This window comes from Eubalaena glacialis, chromosome 11 (assembly GCF_028564815.1).
Source record: "Eubalaena glacialis isolate mEubGla1 chromosome 11, mEubGla1.1.hap2.+ XY, whole genome shotgun sequence".
Taxonomy (NCBI): domain Eukaryota; kingdom Metazoa; phylum Chordata; class Mammalia; order Artiodactyla; family Balaenidae; genus Eubalaena; species Eubalaena glacialis.
Window position 1 is genome coordinate 10352907 of NC_083726.1, and position 13025 is coordinate 10365931.

The 13025-nt window shown below is 49.8% G+C and overlaps 1 protein-coding gene across 7 annotated transcripts in view; it reads left to right on the forward strand.

Annotated features, from left to right (window-relative positions):
* The first annotated feature begins 4661 nt into the window (after positions 1 to 4661).
* The window catches only part of PLA2G6 (phospholipase A2 group VI), a 51963-nt gene continuing 43599 nt past the window's right edge, over positions 4662 to 13025 (forward strand). For 5 of the 7 annotated variants that reach the window (XM_061204636.1, XM_061204641.1, XM_061204639.1 and 2 more), the window contains exon 1: positions 4662 to 4760. The gene's annotated coding sequence lies outside the window, so the exon portion shown is untranslated. Of the gene's footprint in view, positions 4761 to 9510; positions 9542 to 13025 lie in introns of those variants that run through there. The other 2 variants (XM_061204642.1, XM_061204640.1) reach the window with 2 other exon arrangements.

Consider the following 13025-nt stretch of genomic DNA (forward strand, 5'->3'; position numbering starts at 1 on the left):
TGAGGATGAGAAGCCCAGGAGAAAGAAGAAAGGGATGAAGGCTTTGCACACTCTGACCCTCATGAACCCACCGTTGGACCCCATCCTGAGAAGCCATATCCTGCACGATCACCAGCACATGGCCTGCATCTTTGTCTGAAATGCCGCCTGCTCAGCAGCCTCTCCAAACCCTCCCCGTCCTTCAGGACCCAGGTTCAGGCCAGCTTCTTGGCCAAGCATCCCTGGCCCCCTGGCCCCGAGAACCAGCCTCCCCTCAGCCCACAGTCTGTCCTGTGAGCCCCTGAGCTGGGCTGAGGGACCCCCCAAGTGGGGAAATCCTGCCTTTGTTGGCCAGGACTGGCTGTCCCCCTTAGGCTGGGAGCACACGTGGCTGCAGCCTCACAACTCAAGGTCACCTGAACTTGTTTCCTCCCTGAGGAGGGCACAAGCCCCGATGGCCCCCTCCTCAAATCAGAGCCACCTCATTAGTGTAATCATTACACAGCTGCCTTGTGGCCTCTGTGCCCTTCAGTCACCTCTTCCACTGCAGCAGAATAATTTTTTTTTCTAGTCAATTCCCTGCCTGTGACCATTCCGGGGCTCCCATTGCCTGCAGGGCAAGGCCCTCATCCTCAGCCTGGCACTCGTGACCCTTCGTGCCTTGCCTCTGGGGCTCACCTGCCCATTTACCTGTTCACGTACCAGGTTCCAGCAACACTTGACATCTTGCCGTTCCCCAAACGATCCACACAATCTCATGATGTTGACCTTTGCCCATATGGCTCTTTCCACCTGTCTTTCTTACTTTCCTAATCCAGCTGGCAAACTCCTATTCAACCTTTGAAACCCAACTTAAGATCAAGGGTTGGTAAATTTTTTTTTTTTTCTGTAAAGGTCCAAATAGAAATATTTCAGGCTTTGTGGGCCATACAGTTTCTGTCATGATGACTCAACTCTGCCACTGTAGAAAGCATATTCATACATAAGCGAATGGTGCTGTGTTCCAATAAAATTTTATTTCCTGGAACAGGTGGCAGGTGGGATAGTTTGCCCACCCCTGTTCAAGAGTCATCTCACAAATCTTCCCAGAAGACAGAGTTCAACCATGCCTTCTCGCAAAGCCCTCTGTACCTTACGCATTTTATCATAATACAAACCCTGATTGTAATGATTCTACAGTTGTGATGATTAAATGGGATGGTGGTCACACCATCGTCTCTCACCTGGGTTGCTGCAAGAGCCTCCTCACTGGTCTCCCAGCCTCTGCCTTGCCCTCACAGTCTATTCCTACAGAACAGACACAGTTTGCTAAAATGTAAGTCTGACAGGTCACTCCTGTACTCAAAAATTTCCCGTGGCTCCCCATTTCCCTCAGAGTGAAAGCTAAAGTTTAAAAACTGTCCACAGTGTCCTACAGGCCCTGATTTCCCTTCAGCCTCATTGCCAACTACACTCCCTCTCACTCTACTCCAGCCTTAATAGCCTCTTTGTTTTTCTTGAAACAGGTCAAGGAGACTCCTGTCTCAGGGCCTTTGCTCTTGCTGTTCCCTCCATTTGGAACACTTTCCTGGGTTATCACAGGGCTGGCTCCCTCGTCTCCCTCAGGTTTTTATTTGAATGTCTCCCTTCTCGAGGAGATATGCGGATATATGTATATGTAGAGCTGATTCACTTTGTTATAAAGCAGAAACTAACACACCATTGTAAAGCAATTATACTCCAATAAAGATGTTAAAAAAAAAAAGTCTCCCTTCTCAATCAGGCCTTCCCTGACCACTCTTTTTTTTTTTTTTTTTTTTAATTTTATTTATTTTGGCTGTGCCGGGTCTTTGTTGCAGCACGTGGGATCTTTAGTTGTGGCATGAGGACTCTTCACTGTGGCATGCATGCAGGATCTAGTTCCCAGACCAGGGATGGAACCCGGGCCCCCTGCATTGGGAGCGTGGAGTCCTACTCACTGGAGCACCAGGGAAGTCCCCCGGGCCACTCTTTTAAAGCTGCAATCCTCCCCTGTCTCCCCTCCCTGCTTTTACCCCATAGCATTTATCACCTTCTAACATGCTGTATTTTTTCCCAACTTTTTAATTATAAAAATGTTCAAACACACAGAAAATGGAAGGATGAGTACAAAGGCACTCATGTACACAACCCCAGATTCAACACACTAGGTTTTTTGAAAGTAAGATGGTAATATCATGACACTTCACCCAAAGACTTTAGCAAAACACACTCTATGTCTGACCTCTCTGTCTTGGTTATTGTCCGTCTTTCCCAACAAGACTGTGAACACTGTTAGGGCAAGGATTTTGTCTATTTTCTTCGCTGTGGTTTCCTCAGCACCAAGAACACTGCTTGACACATAGTAGGTCCTCCTGCAGTGTAGGGAAAGAAAAGTCAAGACAGGTCTTGATTCTGGTTCTGCCTCTCATTGACATGTGACTCTGTGAATCATTTCCCCTGACAGAATCTTGGTTTCTCCATCTATAAGGTGGAGATAATAGTACTACTTCTCAGGATTGTCGTGAGGATCAAACAAGGTAAAAGTGTAAAATTCACCACGAGCATGTTCGTTAATTTCCATCTGTCTCTTTGAGGAGGGGACTTGGGTCGACTTTGGGCTCTGGGATGATTGTAGCTGCAGGGTCTAGCACAGCCCCTCAAGAGAAGCTCTTTGACTTGAACTGCTCCAAAGCAAAATCCAGCAGAAACTGAAAGGAGTACCTTCCCGGTGCTTACTTGCCCCCTCCCTTTCCACTGCTTGCTCATTCAGTGCTACCTACTAACTCCGGATTCTTCATCTCTTGCTTTACCCACTCATTTAATAGTTTTCACCAGAAACACCCAAGGGAGGGGCACTCAACTTCATCAGGCCTTGAGTCTATTGTATTATTTTCTTCTATTTATTACTTTCTTTCTACTCTATTTTATTAATTTCCTCTATGGATCTTTTAGTGTTTCTAAACATTGATCCAGATGATTGATCTCTCTTCCTTGGCCTTTTCTGCATTTCAGATTCAGTTGTGTGTCTGTGTTGCCAAACCTGCCTTGTAGACTCACCTTGAATACTGGAGAGTATTTGCTGAAGAACGGGACTCATCTTGTTGAACCTCTGAGGTTTCCCAGGTCAGATTGCTCAGCAGTGGGTGGAATACCCGACCTTTTGCAAATTCCCTGATAACCATCACCCTAACCTTAATTGTTTGGGGTGCGGAGGGCAAGATACATTTCACTGAGAATTCTGAGTCTTCTTCCCATTCTCTCAACTCAAAGCTGAAACTCCGAACAAAATTTTAATCTTAGTTTAAAGGAACAGTTTCTTCACCCGTAAAATATGAACAAGAGTAACTACAATCCCCAGATGGTGGATGTGAAGTCAAGTTACTTTGTAACTGGCAAAGCTCTGTACAAATAGTAGTTACTGTGGTTAGTTTTATTAACTTGTCTAGATTCTTAACTAAATCTTGCCCCAGTTACATTGGCTGCCCCCAGCCTGGGCACTAATATCTTGGGACAGACAGGCAGAAATATTCTTCTATTCACAGGAATAACAAACAGAAACTACCCTTCCCATGACAACAGAGAGCAGTCTGGATAATTTATCTAGGTCTAGGGTTGGGGAATGATTAGGGGGAAGAAAATGTGTCCAACCAAGCCTGGCAGGCTGGACAGGGGACATGATCTGTTCAGTCAGGAGCAGATTTGTGACTAAAACCCAGCCTCCTCCCTTCTATTTAACGCATTCTCAGCATTACTAATGATAACAACTGTCATTTATGTTTTAGTATTTTTATTTATTTATTTGCCTGTCTCCGGTCTTTGTTGTGGCACACGGGATCTTTGTTGCAGCACGCGAGATCTTTAGTTGCAGCATGCGAACTCTTAGTTGCGGCATGCGAACTCTTAGTTGCGGCATGTGAGATCTAGATCCCTGATCAGGGATGCAACCCAGGCCCCCTGCATAGGGAGAGCTGAGTCTTAACCACTGGACCAACCACCAAGGAAGTCCCACAACTGTCATTTATTGAAATCCCACTATGTGCAGGCAGGGGGACTAATTTATCTCCAGTCATCATAACAACCCTGTGAAGTATTACTGTGCTCACTCTCAGATGAGGAGTTCACAGAGACCAAGTCATTTGCCCAAGTTTCTACTAAAAGTGCTGAAATATTTCCTGAGATCGGCTTGGGGAAGGGCTGCCAGAAACCAAGGAATAATTTTTTTTTACCATAACTAAGTATTTTTTGCTTATACTAAAAAATCATTGGTTGGTCAGCTGAAATCGAAATTTAATCCCGTATTTTGATTTGCTAAATCTGGCAACCTTAGCTTGGAGGTACCCGGCAAAATCAAAGCAGGTTCCTGCGTGTTATGCCCTAACACATCTTTGTTGGTTTTGTTTTTGTCTTTACGAGCCGTAGTAAAAGTCAGGTTCAGACTTCAGGCCTCTGACCGTTTTAGTGGGCGGAGGGCGGAGAACGGTGAGACCCCTGCCCCCCATTAACATGTCTGCCAAGGAGCTGCAACGCGCACCTTCCGCCCCGCACAGACGTGGCCGCGCCCCGCCGCCGAGGATTGGCTCAGCCCAAAGCCCGGCCTCCCTCGGCCATGGGAGCCCCTTCCATTGGGCAGTTATAGAAGATGGCGGAGCCCCGCCCCTGCCTTCCTCTCGCGAAGCACAGGTTTCAGTGACTGGCGGAGAGCCGTGGCCGGGTTTGTCACGTGGCCCGGGGCTCGTCTGTTTGCGGAAGTAGAAGGAAGTAGAAGTGCTGAGTAAGCCGAGGTGAGTGACGGCGCGGGGAAGGCGGGGCCAGGGGCACCTTTCCCAAACCTCCTCGGTGCCCCAGACTCCTTGGGCTCCACCCCGACCGTCCCGCGGGTTTCCCTCTTGTTCCCCGATTCCGAGGCATGTCCTCCATTAACCCTTTTTTGACCCCTAAATGCCCCCAGCTTCCACCCTTTGATCCCCCAGCGTCCCCAACTCCCATCCTGTGACCTCTGTTGTCTCATCTCTGACTTGTGTTCCCTCAGGGACCCCAGCTCCGACCCTGGGTTCCCCCTCAGTACCTCTTTCTTCCCTGTGCGTCTCTCCTCTATCCCGTCCCTCACTTTCTGAGTCAGCCCCTTCCCGTCGTCCCCCAACTCTCAGTGCCTCTTAGTGCCCCCAGCTTTCACTCTGGTTCCCATTCATTGTTCCCATCTTTCTTTCTGTGTCTTTCTAAGTGCTCTCAATTTTTCCGCCTCTGTGTGTTCCCACCCGATCCCCCACTGCATCTCTGTCTTCTGTGTCCCTCCATCTGTCTGCCCTGTTCTCCAGGGAGTCACTTTTCCCCGACTCCCTGCTTCTCCCTGCTTATTGTCTCCCAGGTGCCTCCAGATTTCATCTGTGCCTACGCCCCCCATGTTCCCTCCTTTCCCATAGCCTAGTCACCCCAGAGTCTCCCAATCCCCCAATCCTGTGTCCACCTTCTGCTCCCACCGATGACCTGGAAGCTGGTGACAGGAAGTGTGTGACCCTTGTGACCGTGTGACTGGAACGGGCAGGCCGGTGGGTGTGGGACAGGGAGGGCACAGGGCTCAGGGATCTATGCTCATTTTTTGTATGGACTACTCACATGACCTCAAATACCTTCCCTTCCCCTAAACTTCTGAGTCTTTCCCTTCACCTGCCCTGTTACCCACCCAACAGGATGTTAGGCAAGTTTGGTTTGGCACCACAGATGCTCCACCCTTGGGCTGAATGCAGTGTTTTTGTTATTGTCTCTGCCTTAAAATTTTCCTGGAGTTTGTAGGCCATTTCCTGTCTGAGTCTCAGTTTCCTCATCTGTGACAGGGGGATTGTATTTCCTGCCCTCCTAAGGCTGCCATGAGGTTCAAAATTTGAGAAAATGTAGAAGGCAAAGCTTTGTAACCAGCATGGTCCTGTACAAATGCATGGGTTTGCTATTGTGTCATTGGCAGAAAAGGGAAAGGGATAGAATGAAAAATCAAGGAGGGAAAGACAAGTCTTCGCATTTAGCATTTGGCAAATTTATTGACCATCTGCTATGAGTCAGGCTCTTTTATATGTTATTCTTACCATTTATTCATTCATTCCTCATTTATTTCATAAATATTAGTGGACTGTTTGCTATGTTCTAGGCTACCTTCGTAGCCAATGTTACTCCCATTTAACACAATAAGGAAGAGAGGGCAATTGAGTTGCCTGAGTTCACACCAACTGATGTGGTTGGAGCTAGAATCTGAAGAGAGTACTTTATAACACCAGAGCCTGTGGTGGGATTGCTGTGCTCTGTAAGGGTCACTACTGTTGTCTAAGTGTCCAGGGCACTTTTTCCCTTCCGTGGGTTACTTTCTTATTAAATGACAGTATCCTCAAAAGGGAATTTCCTTCTCACTCAGCAGAATGACATCACCAAGAGATAAAGGAAGGAGGAATTTAAATGCGGTGTGTGTGTGTGTGTGTCTGCATGTATGTACTGGGTGTGTGTGGGAGGAGGTAGGAGCTGTAGTGAAGGGGAGGTCTTGTATTACAAGCTTCACTTTATAGAGTGTGGCTCCTGGGAGATCATTTTAATAGGTCCATGCCTTAAATGCCTCTTCTCTTTTTTTGTCCATCCTCATTTTTTTGGGTGATCTTATCCAGTGACATAGCTTTAAGTACCATCTCTACTCTGACTCCAACTTCCAAATTTATATCTCCAGTCCGGTCCAGACATTTCCACTGAATGATAGACACACACATATTTGCTCCCTCAACATCTCAAACTTAGGAATTTCAAACTTAAAGTACTTAGGATTAAGCACCTGATATCCATCCCCTTCATCCCTTCCCTCACCCTCTACCAAAATCTGTCCCTCACACGCACTCTCCCATCTTTAGGAAACGGCAGTATTCTTCTTTCGGTTGCTCTGGCTCAAGCTGTGACATTATCCTTTTTTTTTTTTTTAAATACATTTATTGATTTAGTTATGGCTGTGTTGGGTCTTCGTTGCTGCGTGCGGGCTTTCTCTAGTTGTGGCGAGCAGGGGCTACTCATTGCGATGGCTTCTCTTGTTGCAGAGCATGGGCTCTAGGCGCACAGGCTTCAGTAGTTGTGGCGCACGGGCTCAGTTGCTCCGTGGCATGTGGGATCTTCCCGGACCAGGGCTCGAACCCGTGTCCCCTGCATTGGCAGGTGGATTCTTAACCATTGCGCCACCAGGGAAGACCTGTGAGATTATCCTTGATGCCTCTCTACACCCCGCATCCAGCCAGAGTTAATATCACTCCTTTGCTCCAAGCCCTGTAATAACTTCTCCTCTCAATGTACCTGCCTGGCTCCCTGTTACCTCTCTGACCTTACTGGCTTCCTTGCTGTTCCTGGAACTCACCAGGCATGGTCCAGCCCCAGGGCCTTTGCACATGCTCTTCCCTCTGCTTGGAAAACTCTTCACCTACATACCTGTATGACTTTTGCCCTTATTTCTTTTAAGTCTTTATTCAAGGTCAAGTTCTTGGTGAGGACTTGTTCACCGTATCTAAAATTTTAATCTCCACATGGACACTTCCTATCTCCCTTCTTTCATTTATTTTTCTCCTTGGCATCTAATCAGCATTCTGAAACTATGTTTTTTGTTTTTTTGTTTTATTTATTTTTGTTTATTTATTTTTGGCTGTGTTGGGTCTTCGTTGCTGCGCGCGGGCTTTCTCTAGTTGCAGTGAGCGGGGGCTACTCTTCATTGCAGTGTGAGGGCTTCTCATTGCGGTGGCTTCTCTCATTGTGGAGCACGGGCTCTAGGCACGTGGGCTTCGGTAGTTGCGGCACGTGGGCTCAGTAGTTGTGGCTCACGGGCTCTAGAGCACAGGCTCAGTAGTTGTGGCGCACGGGCTTAGTTGCTCCGTGGCATGTGGGATCTTCCCGGACCAGGGATCGAACCCGTGTCCCCTGCCTTGGCAGGCGGATTCTCAACCACTGTGCCACCAGGGAAGCCCCCTGAAACTATGTCTTTATTTTGCCTATTTATCTTCTTTATTATAGCCCCCTCTGAAATAGAAGTTCTAGGAGGGCAGGGGTTTTATCTGTTTTGTTCACTAGTGTGTTCTCAGCAGTTGTAACAGTGCCTGCCACAGAATTGGTCCTTGATAAATATTTGTAGAGTGAATCGTAAAATGGTCACCCTGTTTCATGCCACCAGCACAAAAACTTCGTAAAGTCATCGGGGTCTCCCGTGCTGGGGAACTCCAGCAGCAGTTCTGGGCAGTTTGCTTCCAGCTGTGGTCCAGCTAAACAAAGTGGGTGAAAGAGACACCTTTTCCTTTTCGGAAAGGCCATTTTGCTCTGGCTCATATGAATGGCAGTGCACTGTTCCATGAGGGCCTTGGCTTTTGGCACACAGGGGTCTGCACATCAAGCCTCACTCAGCCACGTTCCGTTCGGGATTTCTCCTGAAGGCAGCTTGAGGATTACGAGCTGGGGCTCTGGATTCCAACTAATTGGGTTCAGATCCTGGCAAGTTACATCACCTCCTGTGCCTCAGTTCCCTGTGTGTAACATGGGAAGAAGTATGCCTTCTCTTATGAGTGTTTTGAGGAATAAATATGATCATTACCCCCAAACGTGGTGAGGCATCTGGTGCTCAGTGGGTGCTGGATGAATGGGGCAGTGTTGCTGGGTGCGAGGTGACAGGAGCCAGCCCTCCCCCATTCCTCGATGGCTCAGGGAAGAGTCTGGGAGGAGCTGGGGTCAGGGTGAACATTTGGAGGGATGTTTTGTTTGGAGGCAGCCTTGGAGGCCCAGGCGCTCGGATGAGAGGTAGAAATGACGTTTGACCTGATGCCTACGTTCATCCCGTCTTTCCTCGTGCACTGATTGAGCGCCTGCGTGCTCCGTGCAGGCGCTCTGCCTAGTGCTGTCAGGAGTCCGAGGAGGAAAGCGTGAGTCCAGTCTCCAGGCAACACCTCCCATTTCCTCTCTCTGGGCCTTGTTGCCCCATATGCCAAACAGGGATAGCGATCGCACTGTCCCTGTCTCATGGGCATTTGTGAGCTTTGAGGCAGCTAACAGACGTGAAAACCCCCTGCCAGCCATAAAGCGAGGTGGCCTTGTGAGAGGATGTGCCGTGGGCCAGCATGCAGTGATGCGCTCGTGGGCTGGGAGGTGCAGATGGCAAGGGCTGCAGGAAGGAAGTCCGCGGGGGTCAGGGCAGGCGGAGCGCTCTGATCTGACCCCGTGTTCTCAGCCCGTCCTGCCAGGGCAGGGCATGGGGGTGACGTCGGCTGCACCGGCGGCTGTCCTTTGCCAGTCGTTCCAATCATGGGACATCCTGTCATAAGCAGCTGGGGCTCACAAAGCCTCATTTCCAACTCAAGCAGTTCTGTGTGTGCTTCCAGAATCCCCATGTGGCCCGTCCCGTGAGGTCAGCCACCTGGCCCGCACCTCCTGAGCAGCCACCCTGCCCCTCTGGTCCAGCAGCGAGCTTGATGAGTTTCCCTGTCTGGAGTATGAATGAGCTCAGCTTCAAGCATCGAATTTTCCAGATCAAAGCCCAGCAGTTGCCCCGTAAAGGTTGCCCTGTGCTGGGGTGAGCTCCTGGGCATTTCTGTTGTGGTCAGAGTGGGTGAGGAATGGGACATGTGGTCTGTTACCACCACACAGGGTGAAGAGAGGAGGGAGGGGTGCCTCAGAGGTGCTGGCTCCCCGGGGCCTCCAGTTGGTTCATTCATTTGATTTGTTCTCATTCATTCACTAAACATTTATGTTATGCCCACTGTGGGGTGGGAACAGCATGCCAGGTGCTTGGATAAGCCCATAAAGGGGGGATGGGCCCCCCTCCCCCCAGCCAGCAGATACGGCATCACCATCCCAGGCTAAGTGGTCAGTGGGCGTGCACTGGGCAGGGTGGGGCACGGAGGAAGGCGCACGTGCACCCAGGGCTGGGAGGAGGGGAGGCGCAGGGTGTGATTCTTGGAGGAGGTGGCACATAAACTGAGTCCTGAAGGATGAGAAGGGGTTTATTCATCTGTCTGACAGCCCTTTCTTGAAAGCAGGCTCTGGGGCAGGTGAAGACGGCAGGGAGGACAGTCCAGGCAGGGGTCGGGGATGGGTAGGGGGGTGGGGTGAGGGGTGCGGGTGGGGTCGTGTGCGCAGGGGCCCTCCACGCTCCGAATGGCAGCTGCTCCCCAGCCCAGCGCCCATCCCTGCAGCTATGCCGGAAAGAACCTGGGCTCCAGGGTCAGAGGTGGCGGGGACAGGAGGAAGGGGACAGAAATGAGGCCAGCCTGTTACGATCGGTCCAGGATGTGGCCCAGGGTTTTCATTTCCTTTCTTCCACCTCGTGATGACAGTGGCCACTGTTTGTGTGCCCAAAGTGGCCAGCGTCCCACTTTCCCTCCACTGTGTCATTTCATCCTCACGCCTACCCTGGAAGGCTGGAGGAGGGCCAGGCCTGTCCTTTCTGGGGCCAGGCTGCTGTCGGTGTGTGTGGGGGGCACCCTCGCCACCAGCCCTGGGGACCCTGAGGAGGGAGGCTCTCCTCTGGGGCGGGGCATCTGCCTTCCATCCAGCTGGACCCTCACGGTGACTCTCCTCCTTAACCCAGGTGGGCCGCGGACGCTGGATGCTCCCGACTGCCCAGCTCCCTGTGAGCGCCTCTCCCGGTGCTGCGGCCTGCCCTCTGCGAAGCCTCTGTGTTGCTTTTCTAAGCCAGGCCTGACCCGCCCACGCCCCACGACTCCCCAGATGCAGGCCCCAGAGGCTCAGCCTACACTCCCACTTTCTTTAAAAAATATAATAATTTTCTATACCATTTGGAAAATAGGGGAAAGAAAAAAAAATTTGCCCATAAACCTAATACGCTCATCTACCCTTAGTATTTTGGTATGTTTTCTATCAGTTTTTTTTGTTCGTTTGTTTTGTTTTGTTTTTTGCTGTGCGTAATTTTTACTCAGTTAAATTATGTTTTAACAAACTTTCTTTGGACCGAGTCTGGTGTTAGAATTGATAGAAGTAAAAAGACCCGGTACCTGCCCATACGAAGCTCAGACTCCAGAGCTAGCCCATCTGGGCTCCAGTTCTCACTCCTCTACCTACTAGCCGTGCGACCTTGGGCCTGTTACTTTACCTCTCTGTTCCTTGATTGTCTCATATGTAGAATGAGGATAAGCATGGTAACGATTTCATAGGATGGTGCTGCAGATGAAATGATTAATATATGTAAAGATCTTGGAACGGGGCCAGAGTACAGAAAGAGCCACATGAGTGCCTGGTGTGGTTTGTGCTATGAAGTGTACAGTCTGGCAGGAGGATCATGGCTTCTCCAGCTACAAAAGGAGGCATTCTAGATAGACAAAACAATGCAGACAGGCAAGGAGGTGCGAAACAGCATTGCTTTCTGGAATCGCGTGTGGTTTGGAGCTGACAGGGTGGGACTGATGGGGAGAGACAGGACGGGCAGGCAGTGGCTTCGCAGGCCGAGCTCGCAGCCCAGAACAGCACAGGGAGCATCATGGACTCATTGCCACCGAGCCTATAACGACGCCACGTGCTTTCCCTGAGTTGTTACCACCTTCTCAGTGGCAGCCTTTAGTGACCACACAGTGTCTTGGGGGTAATGTGTCATAACTTACAATTCCCCTAATGCTGGGTATTGAAGTTGCTTCCATTTCTGTGTCAAAACAGAAATTGTTATAAAGCATATTGCTGTGCACGCCATGTGTTCTGTTTTGGGGGAATTCTTTTCCGGATACCAAGTCCCATGCCTTCTCTTGGGGTCCCAGCCCCTCTCCCCTGGCTGTGGGGAAAGACGCAGGTACCCAGCTCCTCTGTCCTTTCAGCTCCCAAGTGTGGAAGAAAGAAGGACCTTGACATAGGTCTAAGCATCCTCATGAACGTTCTCATTTAATCCTCACCGCACATGAGAGGCGAGCGCTGTCCTCGTTTTAAAGGAGGAGAAACTGACTCACAATCTGCTCACACCACATCAGAAAAGGAAAGACATTACAAAGCTTCACAGCGTTTTCAAAGCTCTTCAATCATGTTCTCTAAGCCTCAGTTTCCTTATCTGTAAAAGGGGGTGATGGAACTAAAGAGGGCTAATGTTTGTTGAAAGTTACTATCTGCCAGGTACTGTTATTAGGCTCTGTTGTGATCCCCATGTTACAGTTGAGGAAACTGACTCAGAGAGGTTAAGTAACTTGCCCAAGGTCACACATCTGGTCAGTGGTGAGGCTGGGATTTGAATGCAGTTTTGCTCCCAAGCTGCACTGTGTGCTTTGGCCGTCTGCCTCATACAGTTTGTGAGAATTAAATGAGACAATTACGTGCAGTGCTTAGCTCAGGGCCTACTACCTAGTAAGTGCTAGTAAGCGTCTCCTGATGTGATGATTATTGTTGACCCTTACTGCCTTTTTAGATGATTCTTTGTAGGCCTCTTGCTTTTCCTTTCATCCCTAACGTTGATCCTCCCCCCACCCATAGGCCAGGGGATGACTAGTATCCACTCACATGTCCACTCTCTCCCGTGGTGCCCACACTCCCACGCTCTGTCCTGCAACTGACCTGCTCTTTTGGCAGGTGACATCCTGGCACAGAGGCAGGGGTGGCCTCGAGCCGATTGTCACGCAGCTTTGGTGGCACTGCCTGAGGAAGGTAGTGTGCTTTCTGGGAATCCAGGAAATAACAAGACATCTGATTCTGTCATCCAAACTGGGGACAGTTTCCATAGCAGAAACTGTGACCCTGTGGGTAGGAAACAAAATTTCCACCCAAACCTATGTCACTGTTTCTTAGTCTTTGCGTTCACGCTCATTTCCGCGGAGCTTGCTCTTGTTGCGTTCTCTCAGAGCTCTTTGGGAAGCCCGTGGTAGCAGGCACCAGAGGTTTTAGACAAATGCCCCCAGTGGAGTGTGAGATGACCCTGGTCCCCTTGTGGCATCCAGTAGAGAGGGGACACTGGTTTTGTTTGTGGAATTCAAATGACCAGTGCTAAGCTCTTTGAGTTCCCAAAAGTCGACTCCGTACTTTACAGAGTGAGAACACCCCGTTTGCACAGGGCAGTGTCGCCCATC